The sequence below is a fragment of the Diadema setosum genome, chromosome 16 (genome assembly GCF_964275005.1).
Source record: "Diadema setosum chromosome 16, eeDiaSeto1, whole genome shotgun sequence".
Taxonomy (NCBI): Eukaryota; Metazoa; Echinodermata; class Echinoidea; order Diadematoida; family Diadematidae; genus Diadema; species Diadema setosum.
Window position 1 is genome coordinate 8,059,049 of NC_092700.1, and position 22,256 is coordinate 8,081,304.

Sequence of the window (22,256 nt, forward strand, 5' to 3'; positions counted from 1 at the left end):
ACACACACAAAGACACATGCAGGCACGCACACACAAGCTTAGCATCACAAGACCCATGATATTATGTTCACACACACTCACACACAAATATCATACACAAAGGTTCATCCTATCCAGCGTTGTGAGCAATAGATGTTTTACATGTTAATAATGATTTTGTTGCACTGACATGCATGTCATCCGCGGCACCGTCCGCAACACGAATTGATTTGTCGGGCAGCACACAATGCGCAACCTTGGCGAGCGTAATAGTTTGAAAGGTGCATCAGTGCCGTAATGTTACAACCGGAACACATCACGTGACACCGTATGCACTGCCTTACAATGTATATGGCGCCCTTCTTTTGCGATAATGACATTCAGCTAGGACAAACACTGTATCGATTGACCTAGAGGAAGCTGCCAAAATTGATTCCACATCTGCGCGCTTACGCCTACTCCCTACATGCTCCACATGTTTCAGTCGAAATTATACAGGAGGCACGTATTCATAGCTATGTGGTTGTTTTTTGTTACTGATTGTATTGTTCGTTCCAAAACACGTTTTTAAAGCTATATGGTTGTATTTTGTTATTGTGTTGTTCGTTCCATAGCATTATAATAACAACAACGTCAGGTGAAATTAACTTTTAAGTTTTCCACTTTGATGCCTATAACTCGAGGGAAAAGGTTTACACAGTAGGGCTAAGACGCTATCACACATTTAGATGTCGTACTGACTTGTATTTTTAAATTGTGGAAACTGCTTGAAACAGAATCTGTTTCAACATTGCTATGAGTTGCGAGCTACACGCTATACCCGAATTTCATCAATATTTCAGGGCCTGCCTTTCGTATCGACACTTCTCTAAACAAGGAACAAGAATATGACACGTTCAATTATTCATCGCAGTATACACCACGTACGAAATTAGTCGGCGGCGCTATATCAAGTAACACTGTAGTATGTGAACAGCGTTTAATATCATTTACCTGTTCAGGTTGAGTGCGGATCCTTTTGTTTTTAATGTTAATGTCTGCGGCAGCCATAACTAGGACGGGGGGGGGGGGGGCTTCAATACGCCAAACAATAATTCATCTATGCACTGATCTTGGAGGTAGAAATAAATGTTATTCTACATCCCTACACAGTCTGATAGAGCAACACACCTGACTCAGTTCAGTTTATTTCAATTGAGATTTCCCTGCTTGAAAGAACACAGTGTTTCACAGTGTGTAACACAATGTGAAACACTTTGTGAACACATTGTAAACACAGTTTGAAATATTTTCACACTGTTAAATTCGAGCGTTTTAACCGTGTGAATCCATTGTGAAAAAGGTGAATCACTAATTTAAAGTGGGAATCATAAATTCACAATATGAAACAGAATATTACTATGTGAATACTCTGTGAAAAACCAAATCACAGTATGAGATCTTCACATGTTAAATTCAAGCGTTTTCACATAGTCGACTATGTGAACACAATGTGAACACACCGTAAACACACTGTGGGACACTGTGCTCTTTCCAGCAGGGTTATTTCCATTCGTTCACGAAAACCGCATTATAGCAAAATATGATTATAAAGTATACATTACACAATTATTATTTCATTATTATTTTCTAGAAAATACATAATAAGTGTTGATTGATTGATTGAATAGTTGACTTACTGATTGATTGATTGATTGATTGATTGATTGATTGATTGATTGATTGATTGATTGATTGATTGACTAACTGACTGACTGACTGAGCTGTGGGATTCCTTTCATTATTTGTTTTTATCCAACCTTGAATTTGTACAGAGGAATCAAATGCCAATATTTCATGGCAATTTCAAATCTCCAAACCACAAGAAAGAAAGTTCCAAAGTCAAGTAATAGCAGGAGCAGATTTCTAAAATGATTTGGGATGCCCGCCATTTTTTATTTGTGAGGGGGTGGGGTGGGGTGGAGCTAGGAATGAGAGGGTTACCATGACAACAGTACCGAGTTTGACGAGCCGCCTGAAAAGAATTTCATGTGTTGACATCAATGGAAATGGAAATTGAGAAGATGGTTATTATCCCATACATGACTGCTATCCGTCGCCATGACAACGAATCTTCCTCGCTTAGATTTCGCCGTCTCTCTCTCAGTCTCTCTCTCTCTCTCTCTCTCTGACACCACACACTCAAACAAACACGCACACAAACACACACACACACACACACACACACTTCTTTTTTCTCTCTCTCTATTGCTCTCTGTTTAAAGTCGGTTAACCCATTAATAGAGTAGGAGCAAAGAAGTCAAGGGATCAACATTATATTGTATTCCTCTATTCTTTCTCTTCTTTTTATAGTTTTTTTGATTTTCCTCGACCTTTACAAATATACCTAAATAAATGAAATGAGGATCCTGTCATGATCAGTAGAAACATCAGTCGAACATTACAGAACATAAATGTGTCAATGCAACCTGAGAATTATAGAAAATATGAAGTGAAAATGAGAAAGGATTGAGGTATAATTTTCGATGGTAAAAATGTTGATTTTATATTCTCATTTCACATCTGTTTTCAACAGCACACGTACAACAACGCACACACTGAACACCTGTAAATTGGGGCATAGTCAGACAGCGAATAACACATTGTACTCTCGCAAACAAGTCAATACGTGAAGTGTGCGGTCTAACAGCCATCCAAATTAACGAGTTTTCAACCTCATGCGTACAGTATGACTTCAAGCGAAGGGAAAATAGTATCTTTGCAGGGCGCACAGAACCTGCTATTACTTTTGGTTTTAAAGAACCTGCTGTATGAAGCTAGCAGATTATGATAATTGGGTAGGTTTTGCAGGAAAGGTTTCGAATGTACTTGATGGGAGAAAATCAACTTTTAATGCACATTTATATTCGCCTTACATAATAGCCCGTTCCACAGTTGCTTTGAAACTAATGATAGAGTCATTCGTGGAGGCGAATGGTTACATGGAGATGACCCCTACACGTATGTGAATCATAGCTCCTGGAAAAGAAAAGAAAAAGCCAAAAACACAGTGTCTCACATTATGAGAAACAGTGTAAACACACTGTGAACACTGTTTGAAATCTCTCCATACCTGTTATTTTTGAGCGTTTTAACCATGTGAACACAATGTGAGTCATCAATTCACAGTGTGAAACAAAGCGGTACTATGTGAACACTCTGTGAAAACCACACCACAGTGTGAAATCATCTCCACACTGTTAAATTCGAGCGTTTTCACATAGTCGAATGTGTGCACACACTGTGAACACACTGTGGGACACGGTGTTCTTACCAGTATGGAAGTGGATGCAGATAAAGACATCAGCGAATTTTGAGGAAAATTGGACCATCGAAAGTTACGATTTTTATAGTTTAGTTAGCATCCATACCTGGATAGGAAGACTCACGAGTCGCGCTGTCACAGTATACAAAGATGTAAGGAAAACATGAGGAGAATTCAACATATTTTCGCTTTTCTAGCATTATGAAAGGGCACTTAACTTACCTCCTTGAGAAGGCAAATGGAATAATATATTACCTTAAAGCCTAAATAAGTTTGCAATTAACTTGGGTGAAAAGAATGTATCCACTTGTCATATAACACAACCAAATCTTATGGAATCCTCTGGCGTGTTCCAGGAATATAATCGCTAACTCCACATATTTGAGATTTATTTGTGGTTAAACATCATTAGAAAAAAATATTCATGGCTATAGCGAAGAAGTAGAGTATAAGGGGGGGGGGGCGGGAGTAGAACAAACATATTCTCAAAATTGAGAGATTCATAATCCTTTGTGTCCAAAAGAGGCGAGTCGCACACACACACAACACACACACACACACACACACACACACACACACACACACACACACACACACACAAAACACCCACAGAGCTATACACAATGTCCAAAGTCCCTGGCACAAATAGGATTAGGCCACTGTAACCTTCTCACAGGAGCAGATTAGACTCTTTGAGAGATGCCATTTCATATTATTCGTATATATAAAATGGGCTTTAGAATCTCTGCAATCTGATTGGTCAATTGTCATGCATTGATTTTTACTGATCCACACTTGCCATGCGTCCGGTAAAATCCGAACGCATGGCTCAAGTCTTGTATAGTGTTGTAGTAGGTGTACCGGACGCATGACGGGGAAAATGGTTGTATTTCATGAATTCACGGGTCCATTTCATAACAAAAATGATGCTTAGGCCTATTTCGTGGATCAGTGAGAATTGGATGCTCTCGTTTAACTTTGAAACAGTCTAAAACCCACTGGCTGCCCTCGTGGGTTTACCAAAGTTAAACTCGCGCATCCAGTTCACACCGATCCACTCTGTCCTGTGCATCATTGGAACTTACTTTATTGATATCATACACACAGAAGACCCAGCGAAATACGAAATGTCCAAATTTGAATGACAAATCGCATCCCCCCTTTCTTGCAATTGGAGCATATCCACTTAGACCCATAGGCCTTGATATTAAATGTATATTTTGTACGCTCCGCGGTTCATTTATGCATGCTATAAAACAGTTGCCGAATTATCATCATGGAGCTATAGTATAAATTTCCATGATTACATTCTACTGTCGCGTTTTGTTTAAGAGCCGTGTGAGCGCTTTGCTCTCCAGTCCTTGTTAAGAATTATATTCCCTCGCTAGATATAACTTTATTACTGTAAAAGTTGTTATTTTCGCGCCAGCTTCTCGTTGCGGGAGATGTGTAAAAATTTCCACAGTAATGCTGCAGTAATACACAAAAAATATCTTTGTATGTTCATATAGAATTAAAATATGTACATAAATTATGTATATATATATATATATATATATATATATATATATATATATGTATACATAATTTATGTACATATTTTAATTCTATATATATGTATATGAGATTAAAACCTAAAAGCGTTTTAATGCCATTTTAGGTTTTAATCTCATATATATATATATATATATATATATAATTTAATTCTATATGAACATACATAAATATGTAGGCCTATGTACACATATATACGGTTTTATACACATACACTATTCTAAGTATAATTGTACTCACTGAGTGTGGCTGGTTACTAGTATTTGTGAGTGGAGCATATGCCACATGTTCTAGGCGTGTATGACGGGACGAAGTCTTGCACGTTTTTTGATCGATAGCCATAGATATATTAAGATGGACAGACGGAGAAAGCGTCTGCGAAAGATGATCGGCATTATGTTTGCCTTGCGTTCGCGGGTTTCCCTCCACGTGCCAAATAACAAACGCTGGTTGTCATGGCGACACCATCGATGTCCGAATAGAATCCGGACAATCAACCGCCGCTGCGTATACATATCCATGCACCACGGAGGACTTCACTCGCGCGTGCCGCTGTATACGGGGGCTATCAGACTGGTGATGGGGATTTCTGCTTTGGTTTCGCTTAGTCATCGCGACAGTTGGGGTTCTCTCCACCCCCCCCCCCCCATTTACAAACATACACACTCACATAATTACATACCCTCACTCCCTCCCCCTCCGTCCATTTCTTTTCTTCCCTTTCTTAATCTCTCATCCGTCGTACAAACACTGTCAACCGAGCACATGGAAATAGTGAGCTACTGTCTGACTGTTGCTTCCAATGAAATACAGTACCTACTTTAATATATTTGGACCGTGATACAACTTGCATAGATGGATACTACCGGAAGTGAAACATATATGTTTTGGGGAAAAATGAAATAAACTTTGAATTGAATTGAATTGAATTGAATTGAATTGAATTGAATTGAATTGAATTGAATTGAATTGAATTGAATTGATATTGAGTTGATATTGAATTGAATTGAATTGAATTGAATTGAATACCATTACTTCAACTTTCGTCATACTGTAAGTCACGATATCTATAAGCACCATTAGCCAAGATATTTTGTCATCAACAGTCTTGTCACTGTTACTATTGCCACGTGCATTTATAAATCATAGAAACGTAATCGATGTCCTCGTAAGCCACTCTGATAGTAGTAACTACTCGCTAAAGTCGATGCCAATATAGTAATTAGTGCTTATCGTTTTGGGAAACTACCTTAATCAGCTTAGGAGACAGTTGGGTTTATTTCATGGTTGAGCTAAGGCAACGAACCAACGTGACTTTACTTACGACAAAAAACAAAACAAAAATATTTCATTGAGCATTTTGTTGAGTCCATTTCATATCCACAACAAGCCATAATCTGAACCACACAACTCCTTAACCACTTTAACGTCTTGCAATGTATAGTCTCGCTTCATGAGCTCTGTGAGTTCTCAAAAAAAAAATATGCTAACATCATCTTATCCATCATCACATTACATTGTACATGTACCATGAAAAAAATCGTGATTCCTTTAACTGTAGAGACCGCAATATAGAATGAGTCGACTGAAATATAACTTTTAGATTGATTCAAATCAAAATTGTGATATCTAATTATTATCATAAAGTCTTGAAATGATTTCAAATTCGAAACACGCCAAGTTCTGTCTCGAAACACGCTGAACCTATCCTCCATGGTCTTTCTAAAGGATAGTGTGTTCTAACTCCATATCAGAGAATACCTCACATAAAAAAGCAATGGCCATAACGTTAATTGCTCATTTGCCTTATGGTTAATGGTTACGTATCATTCTGATCAATGACTCTTTTAAACGAGCATATTACATATATTTAGGCCCAAATAATGATAAGGCCTACTATCTACATGATCTATCTGTTAATGCATGATTTCCGTATTTTCACCATCCCGAATTCGGTGTTCATCGTCATTACCTATTGCAACAACCTGAAGCTGTCTCTTTTTTTTTTTCTTGCCCCTTTCTTCTACAGCCATTACCAGAAGGGTAAAATTCAGCACAGTTTCAATTAATTTACAGCAAGTACGCCTCATAGCATCAAAAGTGGATAATATAGTCTAATTAGGCAAATAATACACTAAGATGGGGGAGCTTTCTAACCAAAAATACACTGCTTTTACGGCCAACATCGTTAAAAAGATTCATTAACTCGTAAGCCACCTACGTCGATAAAAATGGGGCTTGAATTAAATTAACAAGTATAATAAAAGCTTTCAGTGAGGGTTGTAAAGTGAAGCTATTACATGCACTGAGCATTTCTCGTTTTGTTTGATTAAAGAAAGACACGCACTCAAACTAAACTGGCAGCAAAAGGATCAACACACAGCTATCACGAAAAGATCTACCCCCTGAATCTGCCACTTTGTAGTATGTAGGGCATTTTATATTTGTCAGGGACACCCATTGAGGAGAAACAACAACAACAGCAAGAACAACACAATCTCTGTCTTCTAGAGTTGACGAATCTTTTTAACGATGTTGCTGCGTACAACCAGTGTAATTTGGTTGGACAAAAATTTCATGAATATGAAACAACAATATCAACAACAACAACAACAGCAACAAAGAAAAACAATCTCTGACAAAAACAAATCTTTGAATGCTGAATGGAGACAATGGAGTGCACATGTTTTGCACCTGTGGATTTTATCGATCCATCGTATACAAAATCAACTGATGCCCTGGCAGCCCAAACATGAGTGGTAAATAACCAAAGCCCCAGGTAACACTGTGTTATTACTGTGAAGAAACCGTGCGGCAAGAATGCAGCAAGAATAAACGTAAGGCATTAAAAGAGCAAATGGAATGATCACATAGATTACAACAGCAATAAGAACTTAGAAAGCATTATGGGATGTAGTGGAAACACCTGCCATACTGAAGACACGATGTTGAAACAGCATCGAAGACTAAGTATTGCATAGACAGGGTGTGATGAGGTACATATCAATCTCTTTTTTCGTAATTCAGCGAATTCTCTGCATCCTAATGTGACAAAAGTGTGATACAGATGGAAATCAAGGAGGGTGAAGTGTATAGCTTTATTTAAAATCTAAACTGTCCTGCTGTAACCTAAAAGGAAACAGTAGTGAGACAGAAAACAGTTAACAAAGATTTAACATATAGCAATGTAAAATTCAGAGTTTAGTCCCTTGACTATATTAAAGACACCATCACTTCCGCCTTCTCTCATGCAGTAAAGAAATTATTGTATACGAAATGGTGGCTACACAAATATCATGTAATTAATGTGAGTTTTCTTTTTCCACCTCATTTGCTGGTGCTCTGATGCTTGCGGCTACCAGTCATCCAAACCAATTATTTCATGGCGCGGCTTGAAACTGCTTCTGATTGGTTTGATGGAGCTAACATACTGTACACTGCAATCTCGTTCGCTTGACACGGCTCCTATACGAACTTAGCCTTTTGATAAGGCCTCGCGTCTTGGGCTATTTTTCCACGTCGCGTGACGACTTAGACGAGACTAGGCTATACCGGGTGCGTTTTTTTTAAAGACGGCACAGATTGGGGCATGGCGCGTGTTAAACCTATGGGAAAAACGTTCTGTTAGGGTTTATGGTTAGGGTTAGGGTTAGGGTTGGGGTCAGGGTTAGGGTTAGGGTTAGGGTTTGATGGTTAGGGTTAGGATTAGGATTAGGGTTAGGTTTAGGGATAGGGTCCCCAATCTGTGCCGTCTAAAAAAACACGCATAGCGGGTGAACGCGAAGGCGAGTTGCAGCACGGCTGACGCCGTTCGCCCTCGCATTCACCCGGGGGCTTGTGATTAGTCTAATTTCAGCCGCCCTTATTTGTCGGATATAAACCTTAGCCATGAGGCCTTGTCAAAAGGGTAATACGAACTTGATTATCTTGTGTGGTGACTGAACCTTATATAGTATACCGCTCCCCTCTTTTGTTGGTTTGGTGTTTAAGTTTTTCTTTATCAAAGTGGCATGACTAATACATGTTGTACCCTGTATCCGTTGCTCGAGTATAGACGGACCACTCTGTTCATTTACGCGCAATTATTGTGCATAAAGAAATTATGCACCTTTGGCAATTTAGTTTGCGCCACTCAAGAACAGAACCAAATAAATCTTTATTAAGTCACTTACTCACACACAAACGTACACACATGTATGCGCATAGACTTCTGCAGAGTATACACGCCGTATAAAACCTACTTATAAACTATAGCGTTCTCCATAAATTAATCTGAATTTGCTCCATTAACATGCTCATTAACCAACAAGTTTGGATGATGCATGTAGGAAATGGGGCGCAGATTTCGAGGTGGAATTGCAGCCTGCAATTAGACGATCAAATGATTCATCATCAAGCCACTAGATTTCATCTCAGAATAAAGATTTCGACCCTTTTGGTGCGTTGTGAATTGAAGGGTAGCCTTGTCACAATCACGCTTTAATACCAACAACATAATCAGGAAGAGAAAACAGAAAGCTGGTTTGAAGCGACTCACAAAATCTATAGAAGAATTAGAAATAGAATCAGAAAAAATAATGCAAATCTTATATGAAGAAACAATAGAAGCATTAAATGCAGGAAATTATTTTAGGATAATTACTCAAAAAGAACTCACCCTAGAATGGCCCTCTTTAAAATTACGTCACGTTGACGTCACTCTTAATCTTACTCATGCGAATCTTACCAAAAAGAATGTTTACCAAAATACAATTCTGCATTAATCTGTGTGTCCAGTCGGGGAAAAAATCGCTCTCGTGGACAGGAAGCAAGAACTCAAATTCGTCGATATCGCTGGAAAATAGTACTGAATACCTACAAAAAAGAGGAATGTTCCTTCGTAGAAAGAGCATGATATCTACTTACTATAGGATGACGAGTATGCCTACTACTCCAGATAAATTACCGACAATACATTGACCACATACGTAATTCAACATGTTCACCAAGTGAAGATGCATAATGCCCCCATGCTAGGTGACGCACTTTTATTTGGGCGGAGATAACACTCTAGTTATATTGACCTCATTCATTATTTTCATGCAAAATTTCCATTCAAATTCTGGTGAATCCTCCTATATAAAGAGTCAATATTCATATCGCTTGGTTGCTTCTTAAATCAAGGCTGTCGGTAAAGTGACATGCGGCTCTAACGAAATGACTCATCACAGCTAAAACGGATAGAGAATGGCTTGCATTTGGTCATCTGTTCAACACGCATACAAAAAAAAAAAAAACACTTTTATTCGCATTACTTATTTGTCTTACGTTTGTTTGTGTGTCTCGTCCAAGCCAGACAGAAATGTCTTTTCACAGAATATTCGTCGGAGATTCTAGAGCGGTAATTGATTGCAGCACGTAATGTTCGTTTTGTATGTCGGCTATTGAAGACGACCTCCTTTGAAGATAAAGAAGAGAACGTCTTGCGAGAGGCGCTGTTTGAGTGGCTCCTCGGTAAAAACAGAACTTTTGCTTTGCTGACGTCAGCCTTACTGTTGAAGTGCAACCGTCATAACCACTTCAATATCTGTCAGTGTCTGTACGCACGTCTCTTTACGGAGGTGAATCCTTGCGAACACATAGCCATAATTATGATGAATAAATTTATGCCAATTCTTCAAATATTACATATCTCAGGACAACTCGCATCCGAACAGTTGCTCCTTTCCATGCAGGAGGTTGCTTTCCTAATTGTCATGAGACTAATCAGATTACAAAGAGGGTTGAAACCTCCTGTATAACAACCCAAGAGCCAAGATGGTGTAAACTTTGAAAACGTGCTTTTTACTTGCATACCAATGGTTAGAATTGTACTACAGTGTTGAATGCATCTACAATCAAAGTATATGCCACAGCACATCCCATCCCAGATTAGGATGGAAAGAGCTGTTTCAGGGACTCATCTAATCAAGGTTAAAGGATAATTAGTGCGATACAATAAATTATCTTATTCCTATTTCTCTTTAATAAGCGAGTGTCTGCGCAAGGCGTACCGGGATAAATGTTCGTCTCACTCACTAATGATTTATTTCACTAAAATGATATTTTGAAATGTTATGATCTACACCGTTTGCAATTAGGGTAATTCATATTGTATAAACTCACCAATCATTCTCTTCCCTTCGTATTTGATTCCATGTTTATTAAAAATGAAACTGTTCATGCATATCCGACTCAATCCTACATCGCCAGATTCAAATTCAAATTCAAATTCAAACTTTATTTTCACTCTTTTTCCAACAGAATGTACAAAAAAAAAACACAATATGATACATTTGGCATGCGAGTCGTTGATTATATACATACATATATACATAGTCAGACAGGGATAACAACATGCTCATGTCCTTATGTTTGGTACAAAAAGAAACATACACTCTATTTATACATTCTGGGGAAAAAAAAAGTGGAGGTACCCACTCAAAAGACTATGCTTGTAACATGTGGGCACCTCTGAGGGGAAAGAGGGGAAGTAAAGGGGGTGAAAAACTTACAACTACAAAGATTGCGGGAAATCTTTTGCCTTTGACTAGAGGACGGTTTTTGCAAAATCTTTATTTTCTTTTTCTGGACCAAAATTCTGGAATTCTCTTGATAATAGCTTAAAAGAAGCCTTAAGTTTTAAAGAATTATTTCAAAAAATCCTATGCAACACAGTAAGTTACTCTTTTGTTACTTTTGATGTTCAAAATTGTTGTTGCTCCGGTTTAATTTTACTACTTTTTGAACCTCAGCAAGCCCAAGCTTCTGTGCCTCTAGTGCCCTCGCATCCGAACAGTTGCTCCTTTCCATGCAGGAGATTGCTTTCCTATTTGTCATGAGACTAATCAGATTACAAAGAGGGTTGAAACCTCCTGTATAACAACCCAAGAGCCAAGATGGTGTAAACTTTGAAAACGTGCTTTTTACTTGCATACCAATGGTTAGAATTGTACTACAGTGTTGAATGCATCTACAATCAAAGTATATGCCACAGCACATCCCATCCCAGATTAGGATGGAAAGAGCTGTTTCAGGGACTCATCTAATCAAGGTTAAAGGATAATTAGTGCGATACAATAAATTATCTTTTTCCTATTTCTCTTTAATAAGCGAGTGTCTGCGCAAGGCGTACCGGGATAAATGTTCGTCTCACTCACTAATGATTTATTTCACTAAAATGATATTTTGAAATGTTATGATCTACACCGTTTGCAATTAGGGTAATTCATATTGTATAAACTCACCAATCATTCTCTTCCCTTCGTATTTGATTCCATGTTTATTAAAAATGAAACTGTTCATGCATATCCTACTCAATCCTACATCGCCAGATTCAAATTCAAATTCAAATTCAAATTCAAACTTTATTTTCACTCTTTTTCCAACAGAATGTACAAAAAAACAATATGATACATTTGGCATGCGAGTCGTTGATTATATACATACAAATATACATAGTCAGACAGGGATAACAACATGCTCATGTCCTTATGTTTGGTACAAAAAGAAACATACACTCTATTTATACATTCTGTGAAAAAAAAAAGTGGAGGTACCCACTCAAAAGACTATGCTTGTAACATGTGGGCACCTCTGAGGGGAAAGAGGGGAAGTAAAGGGGGTGAAAAACTTACAACTACAAAGATTGCGGGAAATCTTTTGCCTTTGACTAGAGGACGGTTTTTGCAAAATCTTTATTTTCTTTTTCTGGACCAAAATTCTGGAATTCTCTTGATAATAGCTTAAAAGAAGCCTTAAGTTTTAAAGAATTATTTTAAAAAAATCCCATGCAACACAGTAAGTTACTCTTTTGTTACTTTTGATGTTCAAAATTGTTGTTGCTCCGGTTTAATTTTACTACTTTTTGAACCTCAGCAAGTCCAAGCTTCTGTGCCTCTAGTGCCCTGGTTATGACCCACCATTTCCTTCTGCTTCCCCCTTTTCTTGTCCACCTCGGACTCTTCATAGCCATACCTTCCTCACCTATCTTGCTATCTACTTATCTTTTCTTCCTTTACAAGAGAGCTGCCTCGTGATTGTTAATGTGCGTCCTTGTGTGTGCATATAGTGTGTACTACTGTCTTTCTTCTATCTCTTAGGCAAATTGTCCTTTTTTGTGCAATTTGAATTTTTCTTTGTTTTTTTTATGAGGGGACTGCATACTACAAGCTCTGCTTTTTAGCAGTCCCCTCTATTTCCAACAATTTTGTTTTTGAGTTTACCATAATGACATAACATTTATTTGTATTTGCATACTCGAACAATATCATTGTATCCAAAATTATTTTGTTGGAAATGAAATAAATCAACTTGAACTTGAACTCAGGTGATACAAGAGGTGTGGTTGGATATATTTTGCTTAATAACATTATTGTATTTCCATGTATTTTTTATTCCACTTTTTTTTTTGCTTAAGAAAATAAAGCAATTGAATCCTACAGTCAAGGATGATTTAGTGTGTCCTTATGCATGTTATGTGCGTGTGTCAATTCAACTCGATTCAATAAATTGCATCTGCAATCCACAAAATAAAGCATTAAGCTAACATAAAACTGAAAAGAAAGTGAGGAACATAGCAAAATTATAACAACAAATAAAAATGAAAACAAAATGAAAATGCAATATAGGCCTATTATTGTAACCATCTTTGCAGTGCAACGCTCTCATGTACAGTTCCACCTCGATTATCCGGCCATGTCAGGACCGGCGCTCATCCGGATAAGCGAATTGGCCGGATATGGGACACACAATGTTAATGTATGTAGCTGCCGTCCAAGCTACCGTCCCAGTGCACTGGCAGATAGGCAGGTAGCGTACCCCGCAACAGTGGTGTAATCTATGCTAGCCTGCGCAAAAATTGTAGTCCCTTCTTCACAAAAATAAAGTATATCTTTATGTGAAAATCATACATGTTTTACCTCATTAGATATTGAGAAACCTATCATGCACATCTTATGAAATTAGTGAAATCGATCTATGAAAATATGTTAAAGTCACTGTTTTTCTCAATTTTTAGATGAAAAAAAAAAGTCCTTCAGTGGGTCCGGATAATAGAGATATCCGGATAAAAGGAGGCTGGATAATCGAGGTCGAACTGTATTTTTTTTTTTTTTTTTTTTTTTTTTACAAACTACAGTTCATGAAATTTAGCATACGACCTTACTATGACCTGTAATGTTCATTCTAGTCTTGTATGACCCTAAATTTCTTTCTTTCTCTCAGGCTCTGCGATATAGCTAATTCCTATAGGTACGTAAAATCTGAAAAAAAATTGTAATTTCAATACAAAGTGTACGGTTTATCAAATTTAGCTTCTAAGCTTCCATGGCCTCGTTTGCGGAAGGCACTATAAACAATTACATCTTTATTTACAGTCTCAAACCCCTCACCAGATAGACAACAACCAATCAGCTTTTTTTTTTTTATAAGTGCTTTGGTCATCGCCATGGGAACAGCAGTTATTGGAACTTAAACTTATTGCAGACCTCTTAATGGAACGGGATTGCAGGACGGTGTAGAGAAAATTTGTTCCCTCTTTTTTTTTTTTCATTTTTAGGGCTACAGTAACAATTACTTCATTCTCTTTCCAACCGCGTGACCTCATTTTATGCTTGACCGTTTCCTCACCCAGTACAGAAAGAAAAATAAGTACAATAGGTGAAAGCAGGCGTTGCTCTCAAATAAAAAAAAAAGTTTTGCATCCAGGTGAACGGATCAGCAGATGTCCCATCACACAAACTAATTGATATCATAAAGCACAGCCAACAAAACGGCCGTTTCTACGGTTACCGTATATAGTATACACTCTTATGCTAAAATGAACGCACGAGTCAATGCCACGTGAACACAGCAAGGCCAGAATTATGTGGGACACGAAAACACGCGTTTTATTTGGCAGCCGAAGACATTCTTTTTGCCCCCTCCCCCTTGCTTTCTTTCACGATGGTATATACACAAAACAAGCTGACGACTTTGGATAGAGAGCACCAAAACACTGTCACACTGCTTTGGTAACAGTATACGTCGATCATTACACACTGAGTGTCAACGCCTGTCTTGCATAAGATACAATTCTTAATCTGTTTCGACCTCTACACCCTGTCTTATTCAACAGTACGGTCTCTCTCTCTCTCTTAAATCAGTGGAACGTACTATTTTTGTTGAGCTATCGCAGTTCAGGTTTAATATTAAGCGATCACTTCAAAGATTACAATTCCCGGGTCAGCCGTTGACTTATTTAGAGTGACTGACCCATTTAATGACGCAGTTCAACTCATATTTTGTTTCATACTTCAAGTGAATGCCTAATGAGGGTATGAAAAAGGTCGTAAATAACTTATCTTCACTGACAGTGCAAGGTTATTCATAATAGTTATTCATATCAATTTCATTTTGTAAACTTTTAATGGCAATCTGGCAAATGTTCAAGGAGAGAGAGGATGAGAGAGAGAGAGAGAGAGAGAGAGTTTTCCAGCAACTTTTGAACAATCTTAAAGTTTAATACACAATTGCAATTGTCTGTTATCATACTGTTGACTGCTTAGATTCTATAACTATGGCTGTGTTTCTCTTGGACATGAACCAAATGAAGTAATAGTCTAGAACTATATAACAACCGCATTCTTACATTTGTTGACACACAAAATAGATGTCTTCATTCAAGTTAATAAGTATATCAATTCCCTTGAACAAACATGTACAAAAGCATTAACAAAATATATACTGACACAGAGACAATACAATAAAATACATTATACAATGAACGTTCAATACGCTCTTTCCAGGAGGCTCCGAGCACTTACAAAGTTACATCAATAAAAAAAAAAAGAGACTATCAAAACATTTTTGATATCCATCATTTGGACGCCAAACAATGGACAAACACAGGCATATACACACAATAATGTACACAATTCATATACTCATTGTATTCATAATAATACGCATTACATGCATACATACACATACACACAATATATATCTGTGCAGAGCTGAAGATTGGATTTAGAAAAGGTATGTTTTCAAAGCTTTTTTTTTTCAAGAGTTTGTGAATACAAAGTGCTTGATAATCAGGGGGAGATTATTCCACAGCTTTCATGCAGTAACTGTAAAGTTCCTGCCACCAGCTCGATTTCGAGTTATAGGGTTGGGTTGTCGAGTTTAGAGGATCTAGAATTTCTGTCAGGGATGTATACCACGAAGACACGTCAACAGTTCCTATACTCCTTGCCGGTTTCAATGTTCTTTGTTTGGTTAGGTTTGTTTGATGTTGTTTTGTCAGACCCAGATAACCACCAGGGTCTCTAGACCAGGGTTTCTCTCGACCACTTCGTCAAGATTAAGAGAAAATAATCGTTGAAGACGGTGCTCAAGTGATAACCATCCAGGTTATCTCGTAATGTCTATTGCCACTTCAGACCTTAAGATTATCTCGCAAAATGTCAATTGTTCAAAGGGGCGTGAAATTCTGTCAGTACCAAAGGTTGGAGGACCCCCCCCAAAAAAAAAAAAAAAATACAACAACAACAACAAACAAACACCAACAATAACAACCAACAACAACAACAACAACAACAACAACAAGAAGAAGAAGAAGAAGAAGAACAAGAACAAGTATGCACTTGTTCCTCAACTTTTCAAAAGACATGCTGAAACTTTGATTTGTCGGTAAGGGTCTATGTTGACAAACTTTCTTTGGCAATAAAGCGGTTCACTTAGACTCTGTGCTATCCCGCCACACACACACATACACTCACAAATAACCTCACAAATAATAATCTTGAAGTGTTCAACCACTGAGTGATGTGTGCATTATTAGCACCTGTCTGTGCAATATATAACTCGAGGCCTTTGTACAGGTAGACCAACAGAGCAAATAGCCAATTGCGAACGCAGAGGATTTCGTTTGGAAGCAGATTAAATAAAAGCACCTCGTTATGAGAAACAGTTAAGCTACTGTTATTGTTATTTTTATTGTTATTGTTATTATTATCATCATCATTATCATTATTATTACTGTTATTATCACTGTCATTCTTATTATTATTCATTCCATGTGCTATTATTGTGATAATGATGATTATAATGATAATAATAATAATAATAATAATAATAATAATAATAATAATAATGATAATAACAATAACGATAAAGTGCTAATGAAAGCTCATGTCACTACCGTAGTGTTTCCATGCGTTTTAAGGGAGTGGGCTAAAAATTGAAAATGAACTGTACTGTCTGTACCTTAAACGTGTTAGATGGTGCAGTTTGCAAGACCAAAACTCATGGTCATTTGAAATACTTTTTAAACAGAAATGTCTTGAGAAAGGTTCTGAACTTTAACACTGTGGAAACTTCCTTTCATATAACATAACGTGTAGGAGCAACATGAGCAAAAGATCGCTCACCATGAAATTTAGTTGTAATTGCATTACATTTGAGGAGATTTAAAAGATTGTGCACTGCAGAGAGTCTTTGAACTTTGGAATCTCAAACTCAGACCATGGAGCTACAGTATAGCGCCATGCTCAAACTGTTTGTGTGTGTGTGTGTGTGTGTGTGTGTGTGTGTGTGTGTGTGTGTGTGTGGGTGTGTTTGTGTGTGGGTGTGTTATTTGAAAGTTTAGATGGTGATGTAAAGGACAAGGGGAGGTTTGCGGTGACACCATGTGTATGTAATCCTTGAAAGGACTGTTGGTTGCCAAAAGGAGACCCTACAAAATGAAGGGTGGAGGAGGGAAGTGACATTATACAGGAAGTGTGAGTGTGAATAGTGACAGTCCAAGTTGAAGACACCTACTTCCACTTCTATGTTTTCCTCCTTTGTCTCTTCCTCCCTCCACTCTCCTCTTCAAGTGTCTTCTTTGCCAACCAATTGTCCTTCAAAGGACTACACGCACATGGTGTTACGGCAAACTTCTCTGTCTTGGTTGTGTGTGTTCACTGCTCAAGATGAGGTAAGGAGATCGTAAATCAAAGACGCTGCAAAAGATTGTGGAATCAACCATGAACTGAAATTTCCGACAATAATAACATTCATTTCATTTTTAAGATTCGTATGGAAATTGATGTATTTGATATGTCTGGTCGTAGGCCTATGTTATCCAAACGAAGAACAAGAACGTCTCTATCGCTATTTCTGACAAGGAACATGATATTGATTCTGTCAAGGAACAAACACTGATTCTGTAAGGAACACACATTCACTCTATCAAGGAACGCTCACTGATTTTGTCAAGGAACACACACTGATTCTGTCAAGGAACACACACTGATTCTGTCAAGAAACACACATTCACTCTGTCAAGGAACATACATTAATTCTGTCAAGGAATACACTGAATCTGTCAAGGAACGCTCACTGATTCCGTCAAGGAACACACAGTGATTCTATCAAGGTACACGCACTGATTCTGTCAAGGAACACACACTGATTCTGTCTAGGAACACACACTGATTCTATCAAGGTACACGCACTGATTCTGTCAAGGAACACACACTAATTCTGCTAAAGAACACACCTGATTCTATCAAGGTAACGCACTGATTCTGTCAAGGACCACACACTGATTCTGTAAGGAACTACACACTTTCATTCTGTCAAGGACCACACTGATTCTGTCAAGGAACACACATTGATTCTGTCAAGGAACACACGCTGATTCTGTCAAGGAACGCGCACTGATTCTGTTTATGAACACACGCTGATTCTGTCAAGGAACGCGCACTGATTCTACTGATTCTGTTTATGAACACACGCTGATTCTGTCAAGGAACGCGCACTGATTCTACTGATTCTGTTTATGAACACACGCTGATTCTGTCAAGGAACGCGCACTGATTCTGTATATGAACACACGCTGATTCTGTCAAGGAACGCGCACTGATTCTGTTTATGAACACACGCTGATTCTGTCAAGGAACGCGCATTGATTCTGCAAAGTTCAGGAAACGAACTGATGCTTGTCAGTCCTTTCCCTCCGAGTGTCTGAAATTTCCACAGACTCTCCATAGACCATAATAGACCATACGTTTGCTAATGATATAATAATTCACCCTTCCTAATATATCTTTTACATAGTAACACGACAAAGCATGCCATGAATACATGAAGAGTAAAAGAAAGTAAAAGTAAAGAAATAGCTTTAAAATAAGATTATTTCATTGATACATTGTAATAGTACAGAATGGCCCGGGTTGAAACAATCATTGTAAGAGGATGAACATCAATTTGTGAACACAGTCGTCAAGACGTACCCGCTGAGGCTCCCAATGCATATACAACAGGTTGATATCAGCTTCTGAGTGGATTCTTTACCCGAGTCAAGAACAAATTGATCATACGTTCACGCACCTGCTCAGTTTCCTGGTAATGGCATACTTGGCCTATTACGAATTATTGTACATTGTACCACTGTAAAAAGATTGGATGGCCTTGGTTCATTTATAAACTGACTGATCATGGAAGCGGAATATATGCCAGCATTAACTGCAAAGAGGAAACTGTGGTCATTTTATAGCGGTAAATGGGTTAAAGATTACTCCCGGATTGTATCTCCCCATTGCAGGTACAAGGTTGAGTATATATTGGGCACTGGTAGTAGCTCGCTCCTTTCTGCGAGGTCCTTTTGTGCATTAAGCCATTCACTCCCGATCAATACAAAATTAGTGCCTGCGATGCACTTATGGGGTTTCCTGCATGACTGGACTGCTTTTTGCAGCACACCTCTGCCGCACATGGAGTTGATCTAATACAGGAGTACTCTAAATGATGATAGTATAGTTGGTAGTACTAATCTGCTTATCGAATAATGATAATGTGATTATTATTATTATTATTATTATTATTATTATTATTATTATCATCATCATCATCATCATTATCATTATTACCATCATTGATAATATACTACAGCAGTAGTACTAGTAATGAAATATAGTTGTGGTAGCATCAAACCTAGTATGAATGAAGTCATCAATAGTAATGGTAATGACGAATGAAATAATAATGTCATACTTTTGTGGCCTAATATATCTTGGGTATTGTCCTCAGTGTACACATATTCTCTCCGACAGGTTTAGGCACTCGACCTCTACACGTTATTGTCCCAACAACGCACTTGCTATCAGAGTTGGACATAATAATATCTTTTTCGCTAATCGTGGTAGCAAAACAATGCATTGTCATATGATGATCGAGTGTGATGTTTGAATCAATGCAGCCATTGCAATGCCGCAGCAAATAACCCGTTTGGTGTTACAAGGGAAAACACAAAAGTGCAGGTTCCACACTGGTTTCGAAAAAAAAAAAGAAGAAGAAGAAGAAGAAAATCAATACCAGATTGAGCAAGCAACGGATTCGGTCACTGCGACTGAACAAAATAATGTTCTGTATATCATTGTACGTCTTCGCTGCACACCGCCACCTATAGCTACAGAATTAATTCAAAGCAAACAGGGTGTAACGAGTCCTGCCGAAGCCTTGGACATACAAAAGCAGATATGTGTATCATGTGATACTACCTTTAAAACTAAATACAACTTACAACGTTGCTAAAGCTTTTTACACATGAAAGGCAGCAGCACGCCTGAAAATAAGCCATGCACTTAGCCACTTAGCAGCCATTCCATGTTGCGTTTCGGCTAATCGTGATATTATGGAGCGATCATTATTTTTATATAAAGCCCCTTTCGCGAATAGACTGTAGTTTGCTATTCTATTTGAATGAAGTATACTGCAGACGAATGGGAGGTACCTGACAATCATAAACACTGAAAAGAAAGCCCCTGCAGTGGTCGAAATCTAGTGTCGCATCATTATTCGGATCGTATGCATGGAACAAGGTCATGTTCGTGGAATCCTGCAGTGTATAAACAATTTTACATCGTGAAAACCATAATAATATGCAACAGATCATCACATGAGAGAGACCTATGGCAGTGATATAATATGCATATTTTGTAGTAGGAGTAGTAGTGGTAGTAGTATAGTAGTAGTAGTAGTAGTAGTAGTAGTAGTAGTAGTAGTAGTAGTAGTAGTAGTAGTAGTAGTAGTAGTACTATGGTCTTCTTTATCCATAGTAGTCTCTTCAATGTTGCCCCTACTCTACCAGAGGGCCCTGCCATTATTCTAGCCTCCCCGTTTTATCCTAGCGTTGCCAGGTACCTATTTTATACACCTGGGTCGATAGGGACGTGGCCGGTAAAACATCTTGTCCAAGGACGTAAGCACTGAGCGGGAATCGAACTCGGGTCCTGCGGTTGGGAGTCGGCAGTCTTATCCACTGTGCCACAGCACCCCACATGCATAAAAATCTATCACGATAGATATGTATGACTGTATATAATATGTAAATTTCCATGTGCACAAGCATGTCATAGCTGTAGGTCAGTCACACACACAAACACATACACAAGAACAAAAACACATGTAGCGTGATATGAAGTAGGTGACAGAGATTGACAAAGGTTTGAATTGTCTACAGACTCTATTTATGTCTCAGCTTTTGGTCCAGGTTCCCGGTCAGTGGTCAAAACTGACAGCAATAAGTAACGATGTTGGATGCAGGTACCATTCAGCTGGACAGTACAAGATCACACCGATTATTAATCTAATGGCGTATCCAGAGATCTATGCTGAAACTACATTAAAATGAATTTTTTGTTCAAACGAGTCATAACTATAGACAAGTTTTTTTGTGTGTGTGTGTATGTGTAAATGTATAAAACAACATGTTAAAGGGAATGAGTGATTGCGGGATAGTCAATACATCGAATATCCCCTACACCCCCCTTTTTTTCACCTCTCCCTTGTGACCATTCGGACACTCACGATGGACGCTACACTCTCCTCTTATACCGAAAAACATGATCACCCAGCTACTGATAAACTATACAGAAGTGTGTATGTGAGTGTGTATGTGTGTGTGTGTGTGTGTGTGATGTGTGTGTGTTTATATGTTTATAGTTCAAGTTTCCTATGTTATGTGTGTCATGATGATAAGTGGTACATTTTGTTTCCAAGTCATTGCCGCCATTGCCCACATTCTATACATAGCTATAATACCCAAATTCCTTACAACTGTGTCGAGTTGAAAAAGTGTTTGCGTGCTGGTGCTTAGCCTATATGAAAACGAGTTGTTTTGTGTAGACATAATGATCGACGTTTCGCAACGCTTGCGAATCCTTGTTGCTACAAATAACCTGGTGGTCGTATTGGCCTTGAGATGGCACGGATGGCCTGACGGCGAATATTTCAGTTCTGTATGCACTGAAGTTTGTTTTTGTCGTTTTCTCATAATAAAAAATGACGAAGGCTACCTTGACTCGCGGGGATTCGCCCGCAGACGTACGCGCAGAACACCAGTAGGAGACCCTTACCGGCAGCACCTCGCAGGCAA